At 32.3% G+C, this 22360-nt stretch overlaps 1 long non-coding RNA gene across 2 annotated transcripts in view; it reads left to right on the forward strand.

Annotated features, from left to right (window-relative positions):
• The window catches only part of LOC140843501 (uncharacterized), a 486982-nt gene that overhangs the window by 362819 nt on the left and 101803 nt on the right, over nucleotides 1-22360 (forward strand). The gene's annotated exons all lie outside the window — the stretch shown is intronic.

Raw genomic sequence — 22360 nt, forward strand, 5'->3', positions numbered from 1 at the left:
AAATATAAACTACATTTTCTAGCTAGTATATTTCTATTAAAGTTTTAAAAATAGAAGTCCATTGCTTTTTGTGTAATTAACCCCCCCATAACTGATCCACCACTATGTCTGAAAAACTAGAAAATGGGTAGTTGATCCTACTTTAAAGGTTCCATGATATTCTATATATAGTGCCTCTGGAGAACACTTCTGGGATAATTCCTCAGGTGCTCTGGAAAAGTGACCTCTAATTCTGGAAATAATTGATTTGATGAATGTCATCTGGAGTCTCATTAAGCACCTGGAGATATTCATTAGCCAGATTTTCTCTCCTTTGAGAAAACTCAGTTTCCTATCAGGGGTGATAATGGTTCATAACACTCATTTATTTGGATAAAACTGACATCTGAAGCAAAAGACAGGGGTTCAATACAGACTCCTCCACTTGCTGGCTTTGGGAATTTGGGCAATTTTCTAAACATCTCTGTGCATCAGCTGATAATAGGATTACTTATTTTTTTTAATAAAGTATAGTTGATATATAATTTTATATTACTATGAAGTATACAACACAGTGATTCAACACTTACCCATATTACTAAATCCTCACTCCTGCTAATGCAGTTACTATCTGTCAAAAAAAATGTTGCAGAATCATTGACTCTATTCTCCATGCTGTACTACCATTTCTGTGACCAACTTATGTTATGATTGAGATTTTTGTGCACATTTGTCCCCCTCACTCCTCCCACCAACTTACTGCAAACTCTCCCCCATGGTAACCACTAGTCACTTTTCAGTGTTTATGAGTCTACTTCTACTTTGTTTATTTTGTTTTGTTTGTTTTTGGATTCCACAAATATGTGAAATCATATGGTATTTGTCTTTCTCTGCCTGGCTTATTTCACTTAGCATAATATCCTCTAGGTCCATCCATGTTGTTGCAAATGGCAGGATTTCTTTTTCTTTTTAATTGCTAAATAATATTCTGCTGTGTATATGTACAACCTCTTATTTATCCATTCATCTATTAATGGAGATTTAGGTTGCTTCCATAACCTGGAAATAATGTGGCAGTAAACATAGGGCTGTGTATATCCTTTTGAATGAGGTATTTTGTTGTCTTCAGGTATATTCCTAGAAGTGGAATTACTGGGTTGTATGGTATTTGTACTTGTAATTTTTTTGAGGAAACTCCGTACTGCTTTCCACAGTGGCTGAACCAGTTTACATTCCCACTAATGGTGTAGGAGAGTTCCCTCTTTTCTTCACATCCTCACCAACACTTGTGATTTCTTGTCTTTTGAATAGTGGCCATTCTGACTGGTATGAGTTGATATCTCATTGTAGTTTTAAATAGGTTACTTACTTTTTAAAAAATTATTTCTTTTAAAAAATATTTGCTGATCATCCTAATGTGATTATATAATCCTTGGCTTTCTGTCCTTTTCTCTAGATGTGCTAGAAAAACGTATTTGACTCTAATCTGGAGATCTTTATATTCCAGTCTTATAGATTCAATTCAGTAATTCAGTCAAAATTGAGTAGCTAGAGTTTACTGGTTGTACTTTTCTACTGGCTTGAAAATCATAGTTTTAAGACATTATTCTCAAAATGTACTCTATTTACAAAATGGATAGCCTACCTTCTTAGGTCTTCTGTTCACAGTGTGGAAGTATTCCTAGATTCCCACAGCGAGCACTACCTTGTGAATTTTGAAAGTGCTCTCTGGTGCCAGAAGTGCAGCCTTGGCCAGAAGAAAGTCTTGGTGTCCAGCAGTTTTCAGTCTTTCATGGTGATGTGCTTGGTCTCCCACCAGTATGCATTTGAACATCATTTTACCACCGTGGTGCCAGACTACAAATGAACTGATCAGTCTCTTCCACAGTCTAATCTAATTTTGTTGTCCACGTTTCTCAAAACTGTGAGATGACAATAGAATTTTCCACCATTTTTGTTTATGAAAGCCCAGGGGCCCTGCCTTCTGCTCCCCTTTGCTCTCTCACAGATGTAGGACTTTTTAATCTGCAGAGAAATCACATGGATTGGCCTTACTATTTCCCTAGCATATTCTTCCCATGGCCTCCTAGGTTGTGCTCTTCCATTTGCCATAAATAATGATGGTAAAGACCAAATCATTAACCACAGAGAGGACTCCTTGAAGATATAGCAGAACATCCCCCATTTCCATTGCCACCTTGTCTCTAATATATTAATAATGGTATGTCCTCAACTAGGAATTTCAATTCAGGATACATGAAAGTTGAAATTTCAATTTCCAATAGCTTCCCTTGCATAGTCTTCCCATAATGTATGAGACACTTCAATTCTGAGGGCTCCACATGTAAGTTTGCATGTTAACACTCCTACCTTCCCAGAACTGGCCCCACTGCACTAAGGTTTACACCAGAGTGCCCACCCACATCTTGTAAGCTCTCTCTGCCTGACACTCCACCTTTCTTTCAGGAAAGGTCAACTCTTTCAACAGGTAGAGATTTCATTCTTTGTCTGTGACCTATGTCTTACAACTATTAATAGTTCCCTGGCTTTATTGGTAAATATCTATGCCAATAAGTGAAAATGTCAGGCAGGGAAAAACAAATACTGAATGATCTCACTGAAATGTGGAATCCAAAACAGTTAAACTCATAGAAACAGAGTGGGTTGGTGGTTGCCTAAAGCTGGGATGGGAAATGGAGAGATGCTGGTCAAAGGGTACAAACTTTCTAAGGTGAGTAAGTTCTGCGAAACTGATGTATAGCATGGAAACTATACATAATAATATTGTCTTGCATACCTAAAATTTGCTAAGAGAGTAGATCTTGGATGTTCTCATGACACACACACACACATACATGCACATACAACCATAACTATGTGAGATGATAGAGATGTGTTAACCTTAATGTAGCAGTCGTTTCACAATATATATGCCATATGTATAGATATATATGTATATGTATACCAGGTCCTCACAGAGTACACCTTAATTTTACACACTGTTAATTCATCAGTTACATTCTAATAAAACCAGAGAAACAATAAAAATAAAGGCACATGCAAAAACAATATTGCTGGCAGTTGTTGCTTTAAGATTTAGATTCAAGACAGTCCCTAGCCCATTGATGAAAATTGAAAATGGTTCCCTGTTTCTAGTAGATTTCTACCAATGAGAATTTTGGCCTGAATCATGCACATTTTAAAAAAATACATTTAAAAAATAGAAGATACATTTTAGAACATTGAAGCAACCTTATTGGAAATACCCCCAAACTGCAAATAGCCCAGGTGTCCATCAGTATAAGAATAAACTAATTGTGATGTATCACATACAATCGAATGCTATTTGACAATAAAAGGAACTTTCTGAAACATGCGAAAAAGTTATCTGTCTCTCAGAAAACATAATATTGAGGAAAAAAAAGCCAGACACTAAGTGTTTCTATTTATAGAAAATTCTAGAACAGGCAAAGCTATTATTCTTAGATCAGAATAGTGGTTGCCTGGGACAGAAGGTTGTGACTGACTAAAAGGGGCAGAGGGAGATATCTGGGAATACAATGAACGCAATATCTTCATCTGGGTGTACTAATAGGAATGTATATATGTGTTAAAATTCATAAAACTGTATCCTTGTATTTGTGCATTTTACTGGATATAAAGTATTCTTCAATAAAGTACTAATTATTTTATTCATATGTAATAAGGTAGAATTCAAAATTAAACACAAATTAGTGCTATTAACAGGGCTTTGGCCCTATTCTTTAGGAACAATTGATCCCATTTTTGCCGAGATATTACATTCAGGGCTGGGAATAAACATTTGGAAATAAGTCGTTTACCCACTGTCTCTATTTCCCTTCCTTTTTGTAGCTCATTATCACGGTCAGTCTGTGTCAGTGTTAGCCAAAAATTATCAGGACAAAAGTTTTCTGACATTTTGATGATCTTCATATGCATGGCTGATGCAGTTTCGTGTTGATTGATGTTTTCAAAGATGAAACAAAAACTGGAAAACAGTCCTTTTTCTAAATTTCAATAGTTTTTGGTATGGTTGTACAGATGCAACTTTATGTACTAAATCATAAATATCAACTAGTATGATTTAAAAAATCTTGGGGAGAAATCTATTGTAACCCTCAATGATAGAAAAGGCAGATGACCAATTTGGGAAACAATGATGAATGCCATCCACATTTTGAAAAGAAGCCCTTTATACACTTGAGGTTAGTTGTATTATGTTATATTATCTCTTAGTCTGCCTGTAGTTGATCTATTGGTTGAAATAATATATAACACTTATTCATACTATTAATATGCTTTATTGAGATTCAACACTGTGGGATGCTTACATGTAATCACTAGAGACTACACTTTGTTTTCTTATTTTATAAATACACTTGTCACATTTTTTAAAATTAACATCCTCTGTAAAAATACTAAAGCTGCTATTGTGTGTGTGTGTGTGTGAGCATACCCTCAGTAAGGGATGTATAAGACACTTCTAAATAGATATTCAAATTAGAAGCATTTCAAAGCAATGGTGGTTTAGCATATACTTTGACAGAATATTAAGTGCAATATTCATGAAAGAGAGCAGTCCTATGCAGTTTCACAAAGGTGAAGAGAAGTGTCTGAAATGACTTTAGTAAAGACAGTTGCAATTACCAAAATAGAGAAAAATAATCACTTTAATTTGCATACGAGTGTAGTTAAAGAGAAGTGAGAAGTCCAACATACATCAATAGAAATGAAAGTAGGGTGTGGACAACTATAACTCACACAGGAAAGCTGTTATTAATCATTTCTGTCTTCCATTTAAAATATTTCAGTGACTCTTCTTTGCTTCAAGTTATTGCTTCTGACGGTCCCTTCAAATTTCTCACTAATCTAATTCCAAAGAACCCTTTCCTCTAGTCATTCCAGGCTGTTACAGTTCTCTAAAAGTTCTAGATTATTTTTCTTGCCAGTCAAAATTCATCTTCTGCCTTGTGGAACCTATATCTTCTTGTAATCTTCCTGTAGCAATAATGGTACATCTATTAACAAATGTAAAACATAATTCTAACTAAATATTTATATACTATTTCATTCAGAAGAATATGAATAGTGAATTTCAAGAAATGTATTCCATTGTATCTTCAGCCTTAGCATATACTATAATGTCTGGACACAGTAAATTTTAGTAACATGTTAATTTAAAAACAGTCACTTAAAAGGTTCTATTTTATGTCTAGCAGAAGGGAGGCTAGGACCTCACTAAAATAAGGAAATACGCAGAGATATTTATAAATGCCTTATTCTTGAAAGTAAAAAAAGAAAACCTGCACTCACCACACATAGCAAACATTCTATTTGTGCCTTAAATCTGAACATTATTTTTCAATATTTGATCATTCAAAAAATCAAATGAAAGTAAATCTTTATAAAGAAAAACTTCAGATGTCTGCCTCATCCAGCTGTACTCACAAACAAGTTTCTCGAAAACTTTTTATTATTTATTTCATTTTCACATTTCCAAATAATAAATGTATATACTGCCTTTTCTCGATCAGTGTTAGACTTTAACATTAATTTATGATTATGGAATATATCTCATCATTGTGCTTTCTTCCAGTATTGTGTCATGTCACTGTTTTTTATTAAATCAACATTCTGTCATCTCCTTAGGACTACAAATACTGTTTATTTCTCAGTCTTTCATTTTTTTCTCATTTTACTTTCTTTATATTTGTTTTTAATATCTTATTCTTCCTTGACTTAATATTTACTTTATTTCAATTGCTTAATGCTGTGTGTAAAATGCATAAATGAGTAATCATTCCCAGTATTTGCTTCAGGCAGATAGATTCCCTATTTTCAGTTTAATACTAAAACTCCTAAATAGGTATCTCTGCTACATCTTCCAAACTTGGTTAATAGAAGCATTATTCAACATGGTCCTTGCAGCTTGACATTAATTATTATTGCTTGTGTCAGATAGAAGGCTATTTATTAAAAGTAACAGAAACTCATCAAAAATTGGTGTGAGCACTACTGAAATTTGCCGATCATCAGAAGAGGAAATTGCGAAGCTGTGCCACGGCAGGGTTTGTTGCCATAGTGGTGAAGTAGTTCATCTTGTTAACAGAAATAGTTGTCACTCACTAACGTCTCTGTCAAGTTTTATTAATACATCCCAACCTTCTAGACTACTAGATATGAGTTCACAAGGGACTGGGCTGTGAGATATATTCTAGTGACAAATAACCATGCTGTGCTCAAAATCGTCTCCTCCTTCCAAGTCAAAGCTTTTCTAGTTTTGATTGTGTTATTCTAGGTTTCTATTATGATAAGAACTCTCCAAATTTCACCTTGAACACTCTTTTGATCCATTTCTTGGTTTCTAAACTTTTTAAAATTATATAAATCCCAGGGTAATTTAAAAAAATAAGAAAAACCTGTGGTTGTGTCTGGTACGCCTATCCTTTCCCTAAACTGTGAACATCTTTGAGAAGCACTCATTTCTTTCCTCAGGGATGAAAAATATTACAAATTCAATAAATATTTATTAAAAATGAGATGAAACAAAACTTGCTTTGAAACAATTGGCTAACCATTTTCATATGTTTGATACCTCCAGTTTATCCTTTGCATACCTGTTGGACTTTCTGTGTTACACCAATCATGCAATATCACTGCTTAAACAAAATCTTCTGTAACTACCACTGGCTTAATAAATCTAGTAATATCACCTCAAGATCCTAATACCTTTTCCCAAACATCATTTCTACTTGTTAGAAAGTCAAGAACTTCCTGTTTGTCATTATGTTACAATGATATATTGCTTTGTGTGATATTAGGTCTTGTTTGTTTGTTTGTTTTTTCAGGCTGAATTGTAAATTTCTTGAGGTCAGGCACTGCATTTTATATCTTTGTCTTCCCTATAGAATCCAGTGCAGTACCTTGAATGTATCATATACATAATATTTGTTGAATAAGTACATTTTGTATAATAGACAAACAATATCTAGTAAGCAGATAAACTTCTGGGAAACAATTGACTTTTAGAATCTTAAAGGTCATGTTTCCCTGCACTGGTAACTTTTTGTCGTTTATCAGTGCTTACTAACACCCTATAGTTAATGTGATTTTTTTTTTAAAAAAAGAGGACTGTAATGAACTTCACCTGGAAGTTAATGCGAATGTTCAAGGCATCAAACTATATTGAACGTAAAGCCATTTTCTTAGCTAATTTTAGTTTAGTGTGAGAGAGGTACACACTGGTAACACCTTGACACTGGAACTACCCATAACAGACAGCCTTTTATTTGGGGGTGGGGTGCAATCACACAGGTGCAGTGTCAACTACATGTTATCAACTTTCAGAATCATACACTAAAACTGCAAAGGCATATGCAAACATCTTAAATTTACTCTTAGGCTGTATTAATTTGTTTGGTATGTCTTTATTTTATGAGGTATATGAACCTTTGCTTTAATCAGTAGGACCTTTTCTATGTCTTTCTAATTTAAAACCTGAAATGATTCACACATGCAAGCTTAGAAATGCACCCTCTTTTCCCTGTCTTCTCCCTTTTTCCTTCCCTTTCCCCTTCTCCTTCTCTATTCCTTCTCATTCCCAGTACTTCAGGAATATAGCCCTGGTTAAAATGTATGTAAAATTTATCCAAATAAAATTAAAGTCATTCACCAAAAATATGGACAGCCGCCATAAGATTCAGAGATTCTTGGCATGGCAATTAGTGACTCAAAACCGTGGGAAGGAGACAGTGTTCAGCATAAAGCACGCCTTTGACTATTACAGTCTATTCATAAGGATACATGCGTAACTGTTTTCCTGAATATAAAGTCTTCCTAAAAGGAATGTGAGCACCCAGTTGAACCAAACTTCCCAGGTGAAAAGTTAAAAGGCCATTAGTGTTTTATTATAGGTGTGGGATTTGTCTGCATGATCATTTTAGTCCTATATCCAGATAAAAAATTTATTCTACTTTCTTTTATCTAGTTTTAAATCATTCAAATAGACTCTGAATGACAGGTCTATTGAGAAACAAAATGTTTGCCTTGATAATATGGTACATTCTTTTAGAACTCAGCAAATTATTGCCTTCTCTTACAATCACCTAAGAAATACACTGTACATCCAAGGTTATAAAATTGTCTGCTCCTTGAAGTCTGTCTGTATCATTGCCCTGACATCTGGGAATTCAGGAAATGATGAAAGGGGCTACTTTGACATTGGCTTTGGAACAGTGGTAATAATCCCTTCACTTTGGCTTCAGAGCACTGTGCAGTTGAAGGCAATAAGGACAGTCACATTTTATTGGCAATAGTGTCAAAGATCCCGAGTATTTCCATATAGGTATTATACGTGTATATATATATATATATATATATACATATACATATAGATTAAATATAGAACTTACAATGCCAAAAAGCCTATATCTTCTAAATACATAGTTTATGATGTTCATAATAATCAGTGGCTGTATTTACATTTATATCTGTTCTTATATTTTGTAATAATATTAACAATGCCTTGTAATGAATAGAATGGATGGTGTGATTGAAAGATATCATTTGATAGAGGACACTTCTAAATTATGTGACTGGAAAAAGTGAGCTTGACTCTTTTTGTGGGCTTAAATATTAATAATATTTTTATTGCATAGGATGCTAAATTTTATATATATATCTGCTAGTCGATGACAACTGTCTGGAATAAACTTTAATAAAGTTTATACATTTCCAAAGTCACCATACATGCTAAATGTTGCAGAAAAATCTCACCAGAGATGATTGAAAAGCCTCAACTTGGAAAAACTATATTAGTAAAATTGAAGGCATTTTACTTCAAAATGAAGATTCCCCTTATAATAATAAAAACTCCTTGTAGTTTAGCAAAAAATTTTCTTAGCTTATACTGGCCTAATTTAAGAGGTACAAAGTCTTTGGCTAAAGGAAATAAAAAATGTTTATCATCACCATCATCATAAATCAGATGTATCTAGTATTTACTTTGTGCCTAGTACTGTTTTATATGTTTACATGTTTTACGTTAATTGTTCATATTCAATTTCACAGCATTCCTATTGCTGCCATAATTCAGTTAAAACATTAAGGCTTAGGGAGGTTAACCAGCCCAATTTCACAGAGCTAGTAATAGGACAGGCTGAAATTCAGCCTACAGTCTATTGGGTTCTTTCATAAATCTTGAGATTTTTTACTACAACTCCAAACTTATATGTTTACCCTAATATCAATCATGGAGCCATCCACAGGGTAGTTACTGAGGAAATTCTGTTTAATATTACTAAAGAAAAAGATGAAAATGAAAATTAGTTTGCTTAATGTAAAAAAAAAAAGGATAATATGGAACTGAGGTAGATGGGTGTTTTATGGATCTTTTTTAAACCAGAAAGTCTCACAATATTCCAAACCTGGTATTAATTTGATAACAAATTTCTTCTAAAAATGCAAATAAGTCCTTCCTCTCAAGAGTTAATCTGAGGTTAAGTTTCTTAGATATTCACACTTATGCCTAATACCTAGATTGCTTAGCACTTAGGATAAATTGGGATTTTTATGGAATGAGACAGTGAGTTTTTGGTGGGGGAAGGGTAAGAAATATTAATTGCACATATTGGATTAAGTAGGATGCCATGGTAAGGGACTTTAATCAAATTAATGTAATAGTCATATGCTCACCTTCCTCAATTCTACAAATGTTTAAATATTCCCATATTGATACACTATATCATAAAGTTCCTTCAATTTAAATAATCACTAATTCATTTCTTGTTTTACTGTATGTGTAATATAGTATTTACATAATTTTATAGGTAAAAATAGTAAGATAATTCTATTTCAAATGATAACACAAAAACAAAAAATATTGAAAAAATATTGACAATATTTTAAATTCTTCAATTCATGGAATTGCAAAGGTTCTTATATCATCTAGTCTAAAGCCCTATTTTTCATAAAAGGAACATAGAATGAATTACACAATTAACTAATTAAAGTATATTTAGTTAGCACTTTTCAGTTTGGAAGCAAGGTTTCATAATTTTTAGAGCTAAACCTTTCTCTCTTTTCTTCTATTCACAAATTTCTTGCAGAGTATATTTAGTTAAGAGTTACTCTTTAACTGATTAGAATATGGACTATAATTTTTACGCTAATATTTCCACCATTGAAGTTACTAAGAATACCAGTCGGTTCTCTGCAGCAATTTCCAATGAGCACATTTGTCGTTATCTTTCTTAATCTGTCAGCCAGTTTGGGCATATTGTTTATGTCAGCTTGAAGAACTACTGCCCTTTGTGTTCCGCAGCAATCGCTGCTTTCCTATTCCTCATTAATTGTCATAGGCTCCTAGGCTCTTACCACCTCCTCTTCTTTCATCTGTGTAGGTGGTCCTCTGGAACATTAGGCCATTTCTATTAAACATTGTACTAAAGAGTCTAGTGAGTTTTGTTTCTACTCTAACTCTTCCTGAGCTCATATTGGTCCAAGGCTTATTACTACCAATACATGAATAATTTTCTAATGTTTTTCTTCAAACTGTATTTGTCCTCAGAGTTCCAGAAAACTCTATCCAACCACTTATCTAAGTCTGTGTCATTCAGAGAGAGAGAGAGAGAGAGAGGTGGGAAGGAGAGACAGGAAGGGAAAAGAAGGAGGGAAATTCATACACCATAAAATTCACTCTTTTAAAGTATAAGTTTAGGATGGTTTAGTATATTCACAGAATTGTGCAACTATCACCACTATCTAATTTTTGTATTTTCATCACCCCAAAAGAAAACTAATACATAATTACAGTAACTCCCTTGTACTTCCCTTACCTCTGGCTCCTGGAAATCATAACTTTGCTTTCTGTGGCTATAGATTTGCCTATTCTGGATATTACAGATAAAAAGAATTACACAATATTTTTGTATGTGACTTCTTACAAATAGCACTGTTTTCAGGAACCAGAGCAGTATTCCTTTGCATACATCAGAACATTATTTCCTTTTATGGCTGAATAATATTGCTTGCATGGATATAGTATATTCTGTTTATCTGTTCATCAGTTGATGAACATTGAGGTGCTTTCTGTGTTTATCTATTTTGAATAATGCTACTATAAACATTCTTGCACAAACATTGGTTTATTTTCAATTTCCTTAGGCATATAACTATGGATGGAATTGCTGAGTCATATGCTAACACTATGTTTAGTGATTTTTTTAGCTTTTTGAGGAACAGTTAATTTATAAAGCAGCCTCACCATTATGTATTCCCAGCAGCAATATATGAGTATTACAATTTCTCCACAACTTCATTAACAGTTGTTATTGTCTGTCTGATTTTATTCACCTTAGAAGATGTGATGGGGTCACTCATTGAGGTTTTAGTAGGCATTTTCTAATGATTGATGATGTCAGCTTTTTTTCATGTGCTTGTTGTCCATTTGTATATCTTCTTCAGAGAAATATATACTTAAAATATTTGCCCATTTTTAAATTGGGTTATTTGTCTTTATTTTGTTGAGTTGTTTGATTTCTTTATATATTCTTGATACTATACTATTATCAGATATATAATTGCAAATATTTTCTCCTATTCGCTGGGTTATTTTTTCATTTTCTTGATGGTGTCCTCTGAAGTCAAAAGTTTTAACTTTGATAAAGTCCAATTTAATTTTTCCCTTTTTCACTTGTGCTTTTGGAGTCATATTTAAGAAACCATCATCTAGTCCAAGGTCACAAAGAATTACTTAAATGTTTTATTCTAACGTTTTATAGTTTTAATTATTACATTTATGTCTATGATCCATTTGGTGTTAGTATTTGTGTATGGCATAAATTTGGTATCCAACTGGACATGTGGACTCAGTTATCCCACCACTATTTGTAAAATAAACTATTTTCCCCATTGAATATATCTGTTATCCTTATGGCAAATCAATAGGCATAAATGTAAGAGTTTCGCATAAACCTCAATGAGTGACCCCATCACATCCTCTAAGGTGAATATAATAAGACAGACAATAACAAGTGTTAATGAAGTTGTGGAGAAATTGTAATACTCATATATTGCTGCTGGGAATACATAATGGTGAGGCTGCTTTATAAATTAACTGTTCCTCAAAAAGCCAAAAAATCACTAAACATAGTGTTAGCATATCTTCTAGATTCTCAGTTCTATGTCATTGGCCTGTGTATTTGCCTTTGTTACCATACAGTCTTGAATATGGTAGGTTTTGTTAAGTTTTGAAGTCCAGAAGTATGATTGAGTCCTCCAACATTGTTCTTCGATAACTCAAAAGATTGTTTGAGTTACTCCTGGTCCCTTGCATTTCCAAATAATTTTAGAATTAGTTTGTCCTTTTATAACATATACATGTATTAAATCATCACATTATACAACCTAAATATATAAAATTTTTATTTGTCAATCATATCTCAATAAAGGTAAAAAAAAAAAGTACTGTAGAATAAGTTTGTTGATTTCTATAATAAACACAGCTGGTAACTTGGTAATTTGGTAATTTTGCTTTTTTTTTTGGAATTACAGCTAAATCTGTGGATCATTGCCATCATAACAATGTATTTTCCAATTCATGAACTTGGGATATCTTTCCATTTTTTTAAGCCCCCTTTATTTCAAAGTTTGTAGTTTTTATTGTACCAGTCTTCTGCTTCTTTCGTTAAATTTATTCCTAAATGTTTTATTTTTTCAGTACTATTAGAAATATAATTGTTTTCTGAATTCATTTTATGTTTGTTTATTGCTAGTTCACAGAAATAAAGTTGATTTTGTATATTGTTCTATATCCTTCAGCCTTACTCAACTCATTCATTACCTCCAATTTATTTTTTTCAGGTGGGGATGTAAATTTATTAGAATGTAGATCATGTCATCTACAAATAGTAATTATTTTATTTCTTCCCTTCCAATATATATACCTTTTATTTATTTGTCTTGCTTAATTGCACTCACTAGACTCTTTAGTACAATGTTTAATAAAATGGCCTAAGCAGATATCATGTTCCTAATCTTAGGGTGAAATTGTTCAATTTTTCCCATGTAGGTACACTCTTAACTATGAGTTTTTCTTAGATGCCCTTTACCAGGTTGAAGATCTCTTCTATTTCTAGTTGGTTAAATATTTTTATCATGGAGGAACTTTCTATAGTGCTGAATTTTTTCTGTATTTATTGAAATGATATTGTAGCTTATATCTTATATTCTATTAATATGATGTAGTACATTGGTTTATTTTTGTAATTTGAACAAGTTTTATATTCCTGAGATGGTTGCACCTTGGTCATGATATTTTTTCCTCTTTATAATTTGGTGAATTTTCTTTGCTAGTATATTATTGAACATCTTTGTGTAAAGTATATTGGTCCATAATTTTATTTTCTTGCAATTCTTTGATCTAATCTTGGCATCAGGTTAATATTATCTGCAGAGAATGAGTTAGGAAATCCCTTTTTCTTTTTTGGGGAAGAGCTTAGGAAAAAATGATGTTAATTTTCTGTAAAATATTTGCTAGATTCACAATGAAGCCATCTAGTTCTGCATTATTCTTAGTGGGAAGTTTTCTGAATACTAACTCATCTCTTTTTTCTTATAAATTATTCATATTTCCTATTACCTCTTAAGTCATTTTTAGTAATTTGACTTTTTTAAGGATTTTGTCCATTTCATCTAGATTATCTAATTTATTGTCATGAAAATACTCATTGTATTCCTTTATGATCAATTTTATTTTTGTAAGTCAAGTAGTTATGTCTTTTCTTTCCTGATTTTAGTAACTTGAGTTTTTTACCTCCAATTAATCTAGCTGTTGATTTTTCAATTTTAAGAATTAACTTTGGTTTTATGTATTTTCTCTATTGTTTTATTATACTCTATTTCATCTACTTCTGCTCAAATCTTTGTTATTTCTTTCCTTTTGCTTTCTTTGAGTTTAGCTTGCTCTTTTTTGAGTTTCATAGGTTGACTATTTGCTGTTATTGAGGCTTATTTAGTTAGTTTTCTGAATTATGTAAAGACTATATATATTTTTTGATATAAGGCAACTAACTCTGCAATTTCTAGCTCAGTGATTGGCTAATGATTAGACAGAAATATATTCAAATTCCCAGAACCAGTAAGTCTCCCAGTGTTTGCCAAGGGACACTGTGTGCACATTGTGGCATGCCATAAATACTCAGCCAGGCAGTTTACAGCTCTGCCTTAATCTACACTTCCTGCTTGTATTGTACAAAGTCTCAAGGTTTGGTAAAATTGGTATCTCAGAGTCTTTTCAGATTTTTCCTGAACATCTGCCTAACTGTACCCATGGATATAGTCTGGATTCCCAGGGAGTCTTTTGAGACCTCTATGACATTCCCTAGATGTTCCTTTTAAGCTTTTGGTTTGTTCTGCCTGTTACCCACCACTTCAGACAGTGGTGATATTAACCAATTATCTTTAACGATTTTCTCCTCCAGAGGAAAGGAATGCTCACAGGGGAAAACTCTGAGTCAAGTCAAATTTATACAGCCTAACAAGTTGTAAATTCTTGAAACTAACAGACATGTTAAATAATGACAAATCTTTGGGAATGGGGTTAAAGGAGTTCCAGCAGCATTCTGTCCTCTCCAATGTCTGCCAGGCTTCTACTTTTCATCATGATTGCAAGCTATTGTTTTAAAAGACCACTTTGGAGCTGGAGATAGAGGGATGGGAATAAGACAAGTAAAAATGTCAAAAGTTCACTCTTCTTACCAAGTTTCACCTGTGTTTCTTGGAAAAAATAATACTCCCCAGATTTTTGCAAGACGTAGATTAATTTACAGATTTATGAAAACTGAATTCTCACAATTTTTCCAGTGTTTTTGTTCCTTTTATGGAGAATATATTTTTTAGAAGTAGCTATACTATCATTTTCACTATCACTTTTTAACTATTACTATAAGTTAATGTTGCTTTTTTAAGAAACTTGTTTCTACTCATTGGGTCTAAATTAAGTCCTCAAAACATATTCTTTCAGAATGCATTGTAATTATTGTGCTCATAATACTTGTAATTAATTGTGAGGTTATGGCCTAATATCTGTACCCTCTATGGTTATAAATCAGATAAAGACATTGCTTTTCTTCCTCACTGATGTGTTCCAAGCATAGTGTTATTTATATAATAAAGGACTGTATGAATATATTTTAATAAGTGAATGGGTGAATAAATGAATTTGAGAGTCATTTACAAGTATATTAATATGCTCTATTTGAATGATTATGACATATCAGGAGTTAAAACTTGGAATCAAACAGAAATTCACAAAACCAGCATAAGTTATATATAATAGCAAAAACTAGACTGTATGACAGCCACTAACTACCCCATAATTATAGTGGAAATACAGTAATAAAGCTTTTGGTTTGTTCTGCCTGTTGTGGTGGGTAATAAAGGCTTTTCTCACACATACCAAATGTCCATAAAGTCCACCTGTTGTTCTGTCCATCTCATCTTCATGTTAGAACTCAGGCTGACAAAGGAACTCTATCTCCAGCATTAGTACTTTGCATTGAAGAGGGAAAAACATTTCTAACCACATCTGACTCTTAAATTTACTCTTAGAAATGTGACATGTCATTTCTGCTCACATTTATTTGACAAAGGTAACTCCCATAGGCAATCCTAATTCAAGTGGACAGGCATGTATAATCTCCCAGTGGGAGGTGTGTAAAAGTCTCATGGGTAAGCTGGCTCTCAAAAGGATAGGAAAAAATAATCTGAAGAGAGGAAGAACAAGTATGTGTGAAAAATAACACAACCTATCACAATAATATAGGTATCCAGTCTAATATTAATTCTACTAAAGTACACTAGACTTGATCTTGCTATTGTTGCAAGTAAAAAAAAAGAATTAAACTTCACTGGAATTTTTTTTATGATGGTAACATTAAAAGTTGGTCTACATAATGCAAGTTCCATTACTAGTAACACTTGATAACTGAGCTTTAATATACATATATACACAGTGACTCTACCACATATAAATGCAAGAGAGATTACTGTAGAGATTTGTGCACAGTTCATTAAATGGCTGTTCAAAACCTGTTTGAAACTTTGCAAGGCATGTTTAAGATATGTAGAAATGACACCTAGTGTATAAACGTAAAATAAAACTTTACTTTGACTCCTGGCATATCTGGAATGGGGAACACATCGATCACCCAAGGCCTGAAATATAAAATGTTTAGTGCTGAGAAAGTCTGCTTAAAAACATCGCCTGATAGGCATGTAATGATCTTTTTAAAAAATATTTTCCAAAATTAACAGCTCAGAGACTTAATTGACAAAGCTTAAAAAAATCTATACCATATTCCATAGAATATTTTGTATAAGCATTGTCTAAATCTCATTTTTCATGTTCTTGAAAAAAGGAAATACATCAATCAAAAATTTCTTTTGGGCCTTGCATTGTGTTAGGTGATTTGAAGGATACAATTGAAATGTATAAATGAACTATTACAAATAAATAAATTCTAAAAATCACAGTGCCCAATTTGGTTGAAGAAAACTGTTTCAATTAAAATCTCAAAATCTTTTTACTCCAAGTCTTAAAATGAGGATAAAAAAAGAGGTTAAGCTTAAAAATGTAATAGTAAAATAATAACAGAAGATATATATGTACATATATTATTGTATATGTGTACATATAATACATATATGTAATACATATTGAATATATATATATTTTATTTTTTGACCAAACCTCTTTGTTTTCCATATATATATATATATGCCGACATTAACAATACACAGGACTAGGAAAGACTTTAGTATATGTATAGTTTCTGAAAATTCTGGAAGCTTCTATTTCATCCTTGGAAGAATTCTAGTGAGTAAAAGGAGTAAGCATTTAGCTTCCAACTTGGAACAGGAAGCTAATAGAAGAAAATAACTTGCAGATGAATAAAATAGTACAAAATTGAATGGTAGATATACTGAAAGCAGTGCTTACAGTGCATTCACACACACACTGTACAAGAAGAAAAACTGAAAAGTAATGAGCTAAAAATCAAATTGAGGAAGTTCTAAAACAAACAAAAGAATAAGGACATGAAAAGAAGAAAGAGAATATCAAATGCAAAAAAAGGGTAATTCACAAATTCTGCTACATTAAAAATCAAAAACATCTGTTTATAAAAAATGTATTTGCCACATAGGTAATAAGTAAAATATTAGTGTCCAGGACATATAGAGAATACCAATAATTCATTAAATAGCACAAGATAAAAGAAAAATCTCAGAAAACTAGGCAAAATTAACATACAGAAATTTCACAGGGGAGAGAAAAATAATCCACATAAATACAAAATGTGTTCTCTTTCCATAATAGTGATGAAAAAAACTTAAACTACAATTCATCCTAATACCAAAACCAGACAAAGACTTTGCAATAAAAGGAAACTATAAACCATATTTCTTATGAGCATATATGCAGAAATCCTCATCAAAATATTAGTAAATCAAATCCAGCAATGTACAAAAAATTACATATCATGATCAAAAATTTATTGTAGGTATGCAAGGATGGTTCAACATATGAAAATTAATTCAAATGATCCATCATATTAACAGCTTAAAAAAATTTCACATTATCATATAGTAGATCCAAAAATCTATCTGATCAAACCTAATACCCATTCATGATAAAAAAAATCTCATTTAAGTAGGAATAGAGAATATCTTTCTCAACTTGATAAAGAATATTTAAGAAAATCAAAGCTTTTCTACTAGGTTCAGGAATAAAGCAAGGATATTCCCCCTTACTTCTCCTTTTCAACTAGTTCCAGTTAATGCAATAAGAAAAGAAAAGGAATAAAAGGTTTAAAGATTGAGAAGAAAGAAATAAAACAATCTTTCGTCATGAATGACACGATCATCTATGTAGAAAACCTGAAACAATCAACAAAAATTTCCTGGACTAAAAACTGATTGTAACAAGATACAAGGTTAATATACAAATCTTGATTGCTTTCTTGTATACCAGCAGTGACCAAGTGGAATTTGCAATTAAGCAGTAATATTTACATTGACATGCAATAAATGAAATATTTAGGTATATATCTAATAAAATATATCTTTTTATTTCTCTCAGAGCTTTTTGGATTAATTGAATGTATTTTGCTCTCTCGTAATCAAATTGTCTTCATGATCTATATGAAGAAAACTTCAAAATTCAGATGACAGAATCAAAGAAGAACTAAATAAATGGAGAGTTATTCCATGTTCATGAATAGGAAGACTCAATACTATCAACATAGCAGTTCTACATTGTATACATTGTATATTGGATGAACTAATTCTGAAGTTATTTTAAGAGGCAAAAGAACCAGAATAGACAGTATTGAAGGAAAAGAACAAAACTGGAGGACTGACAGACACTACACAATGTCAAGACCTACATAAAGTTACAATTATCAATGCAAGTTTATATTGGTTAAAAGAGATGAAAACAGATCATTTATATTGTATGATGAATACACAAATAGATAGCCCATAATATAGCCACATGAATATAGTCAACTGATCTTCGACAAAGAAGCAAAGCAATAGAGAAGAGCAAATACAATCTTTCGAACAAATGGTGCTAGAACATCTGGACATCCACATGCTTAAAAATTAACTTAGACACAGACCTTACATCATTTATAAAAACTACCTCAGAACCAACCTCAGACTTAAATGTAAAATGCAGAAATGTTAACTCTTAATAATTGACTAAGGAGAAAACCTAGATGGCCTTGGGTATGGCAAAAACTTTTTAGATACAACATCAAAGACATGATCTATGAAAGGAATAATTGATAAGCTAGACTTCATTAAAATGAATAACTACTCTGTCAAAGTCAGGAGAATAAGAAAACCAGCTACACACTAGGAGAAAATATTAGCAAAAGACACAATAAAGGACTATTATCCAAAACATATAAAGATATTTTAAAATCTAATAATGAGAAAACAAATAATATTAAAAATGAGATAAATGCCTTCATAGACACTTCACAAAGAAGATATGCAGATGGCAAATAAGCATATGAAACCATGCTCCACTTTGTGTCATCAGGAAATAAAAATTGAAATAATGAGATAGCACTACATACCTATTATAATGGCCAAAATCCAGAACACTGACAACACCAAATGTTAGCAATGATGTAGAGGCATAGGAACTCTTATTAATTGCTGGTAGGGGTGGAAATTGGTGTAGAGGCTTTGGAAGACAGTTTGGCAGTTTTTTAAAAAACTAAACATCAACTTAACATGTTATCCAGCAAATGTGCTCCTTAATATTTACCCAAAGGAATTGAAAATCTCTGTCCTCAAAAATCCTGCACACACATGTTTTTAGCAGATTTATTCATAATTGTCAAAATGTGAAAACAATCAAGATGTAATCCAGTAAGTGAATGTCCTTCAGCACTGAAAAGAAATGAGCTATCAAGGCAGGAAAAGAGTAACCTTGCATGGAGTAACCTTAACTGCATATTTTTTAGTGACAGAAGCCAATCTGCAAGTGCTACTTACTGCATGATTCCAACTATATGACATTCTGAAAAAGGCAAACCATAAAGACAGTAGAATGCTCAGTGGTTGCCAGGGCTTGGGGAGTAATAAACAAGCACAGTACAGAGGGATTTTAGGGCAGTGAAAGTACTCTGCATGATTTATAGTGATGGATATGTGTTATTATACATTTTTCCAAGCTCATAAGATGTACAACACCAATAGTGAGCCTCAAGGTAAACTATGTAGTTTGGATAGTTATGATATATCAACATAGGTTCATCAGTTGTAATAAATGCACCACTCTGGTAGGGAATGTTGGTAATAGGAGAGGCTCCACATTTGTGGGGACAGAAGTATGTAGGGAATCTGCATATTTCTCTCAATTTTGCAGTGAATGTATAACTACTCTAAACAATAAAGGCTTTTTAAAAGCAATTGACTAAGTCAACATTCATATTTAATTTAAAAAGTTGAATAAAGAATATACATACATATATCTCTAACAGATCATATATGTGCATATATATATCCAATTATTTGACTGAAATGATTAACTAATCATCACACTACACATAAGTATAGTCATACTTTAAAAAAGCTCAGGAAGGCTTCTAAAGTCATAAACTACACAAGCCAATCTTGTACAGCATAAGCAATATTATTTTATGTATTTTAGCAGTGTTTGCCAATGTGATTAGACACAATTAAATATCAGTAATAATAGGCTGGAAAGAAAAAAATGAAGACAATTTGATTACAAGACAGCAAAATACATTCAATTAATCCAAAAAACTCTGAGAGAAATAAAAAGATTCACTACAGTGGTGTTATAAAATTAATATACAAAAAGAAAAAATTTTCTCCTTTTTGTAAATAAAACTAGCAACAAGCATATGACAGAAAATGTTTTGGTACTAACCAAAATACATATGAAATAGTAAGAATTATGTAGCACCTATATCTGTACCTATATCTGTCTATATTTAAAAGAAAAGAGGGAGAAAGATCAGGAGAGAACAGTAACAATATCTACTGAAAGGCAAAAAAAGATTAAGATAAATAGAAAAACATTAAGTGTTTCTGCATAAGAAAACTCAAGTTGTTAAGATATAAAATTCCCTTACTCGATAAATTTAATTGAAATCCAATTAAAGTAGCAGCAGGACAGAGTAGGGAGTTTAGCTACTAAAATGATACTCAAATTTATCTGATAAAAAATATGGTACACTACTTAGAAAAATCATTTTTAAAGTATAATGAAGTAAAATGGTTTTAACAGATAATAAAAAATGGAAGTTAGAATAATTAACACAATTTATCACTGTCATCAAAGCATATAGATCAAAGGTATAGACAGGAGTTCAGAAATAACACCAAAATAAGCATGAAATTTAGTCTACAATAAAGGGGACTTTTCAAGTCAGTGAAGAAATGAAAGTGAATTGCATTTGGATTACTGTGTGTGTGTGTGTGTGTGTGTGTGTGTGTGTGTGTGTGTGTGTGTGTGTGTGTAATTGGAAGCTGTATTTACTCTTTATTACAAAAACAATTTCCTCAGAGATTGAGTTAGTGGCAAAATTGAGAATGCAAGAGTTATTAGAGTACACTGTTTATTAGAGCACTTTTTATTAGAAAGCTTTTCCTGGGAGAGTCCTTTCCTTTTATCTAAATCCTGATTAAAGCTTGGATTTATTTTAAACAATTCTTAAAACTTAAAAGGACAAACAGCAGTCAAAGAAATTTTCAACACTTTTATTTTTAATCAGAAGAATATTACATATATTAGATACGATTCTGTTGTTTTTCAGTCTTGCGAAAGTGAGACCTCTCCTTTTGTATGAAGTATCATCACACTCGCCGGCTCCTCTACCTGCAACTTGAGGAGTTTGCTCCCTTGTTAATGATCTGATTATGAGACAGTGGCATTCATTTGTACAACTTTTCCTTTACATATGATTCATAAGGGTAGCTTTAATAGATTAAGCTGCTATACTATTTCTGAGGAGAGAAAATGTAATTTTGCAGACTATTACATGCTTTTTGTTACATCATGCACAAATACCACTTAGGATTTGAATACCCGGTCTTAGAATACCACGCTGTAGGAAAAAAGTTAGAATTTATTAACATCAGTTTGCTTTGGATTTCTTTGTTTGTCTTGTTTTCTTTAAGTAAGGAAGCATTATATTCCAGGAAACAAATCTGAGCTTCAGGACAAATCCTGCAGGTTCCCTTGGCTCATCCGGTTTGAGAAATTTCTCTAAGCAGGATATACATTGTACCTCAAAAGTCATAAACTAACTAACTATATATATATTTGATCATGTAAAAGTTTTAAATACAACATAAAAGTAATTCATCAAAATACAACAAGCTCAAAATATATGAAAGTGAGGAGTCTCACTTTTAAATCTAATATGGACTGATATAAATCGGTAAATATAACACAAAAAACTCATCTGGTAAACAAACAAAAGATAAAATTAGGTAAAGATAAAAGATGAAGAAATAGTTAAAAATAGCAGGAGATTTTGTACATCCAATTTTAAGAATGGAAATTCTCTTAGTTTGGGTGCTGTAACAAATTATCATAGACTGGGTGTCTTAAACAACAAATATTTATTTCATACAGTTCTGGAGCCTGAAAGCCTCGGATCCATGTGCCAATATTGGAAAGGGCCCTATTGCTGATTTACAGATGGACAGCCATTATCCCGCCATGTCCTCACATGGTTGAAAGAGAGTAGCTAGCTCTCTGGCCTCTACCTGTAAGGGCACTAACCCCATTTATAAAAGATCCATCCTCACA

Source organism: Manis javanica, chromosome 9 (genome assembly GCF_040802235.1).
Source record: "Manis javanica isolate MJ-LG chromosome 9, MJ_LKY, whole genome shotgun sequence".
NCBI lineage: Eukaryota > Metazoa > Chordata > Mammalia > Pholidota > Manidae > Manis > Manis javanica.